Below are 1,185 nucleotides of genomic sequence, written 5' to 3' on the forward strand. Positions count from 1 at the left end.
CGACACATGTGACGATCAGGCTCTAAGTCGATTCGATAACAAATGACGAAAACGGACGGACTTCTCAGGTTTTATAATACATATAAACACTTTTCACATTCTCCCGTGAACGCGGCTGCTAGTCCTCCTTTCATGCAAAATCTTAAGTTCCTAGCTCATGTCCAAGGCACCAAAGTAGGGTAAAAAGTCAATAATCGATACCTAAAACTTGAATTGTACTACTTCTAACTGGCTATTACATCAACTTAGAAGCTTCATCTGTGTTCTACTATGGTGCTTTTAGTGTCTCTGCATACCGCAGCACGCGACATAGCTTTGCAGACGATAAATGTAACCGTTTCAGACAGAAGTGCGGGCAGTGTGACGATCTGGCTTTAAGTCGATTCGATAACAAATGACGAAAACGGACGGATTTCTCAGGTTTTTACTACATATGAACACTTTCCACATTCTCCCGTGCAACGCGGCTGCTAGTCCTCCTTTCATGCAAAATCTTAAGTTCCTAGCTCATGTCCAAGACACCAAAGAAGGGTAAAAAGTCAATAATTGATAATTAAAACTTGAATTGTACTACTTCTTAATGGCTATTACATCAACTTAGAAGCTTCATCTGTGTTCTACTATGGTGCTTTTAGTGTCTCCACATACCGCAGCACGCGACATAAGCTTAGCAAACGATAAATGTAAACGAATCAGACAGAAGAGCGACCAATGTGGCGATCTGGCTTTAAGTCGATTCGATAACAAATGACGAAAACGGACGGATTTCTCAGGTATTTACTACATATGAACACCTTCCACATTCTCCCATGCAAATCGGCTGCTAGTCCGCCATTCATGCAAAATCTTAATTTCCTAGCTCATGTCCAAGGCAGCAAAGAAGGGTAATAAGTCAATAATTGATACCTGAAACTTGAATTGTACTACTTTTGAATGGCTATTACATCAACTTAGAAGCTTCATCTGTTTTCTACTATTGTGCTTTTAGTGTCTCCGCACACCACAGCCCGCGACATAGCTTTGCACACGATAAATGTAACTGTTTCAGACAGAAGAGCGGCCAATGTGACGGTCTGGCTTCAAGTCGATTCGATAACAAATGACGAAAACGGACGGATTTCTCAGGTATTTACTACATATGAACACCTTTCACATTCTCCCATGCAAGGCGGCTGCTAGTCCGCC

This window comes from Schistocerca gregaria, unplaced genomic scaffold, assembly GCF_023897955.1.
Source record: "Schistocerca gregaria isolate iqSchGreg1 unplaced genomic scaffold, iqSchGreg1.2 ptg000100l, whole genome shotgun sequence".
NCBI classification, from domain to species: Eukaryota; Metazoa; Arthropoda; class Insecta; order Orthoptera; family Acrididae; genus Schistocerca; species Schistocerca gregaria.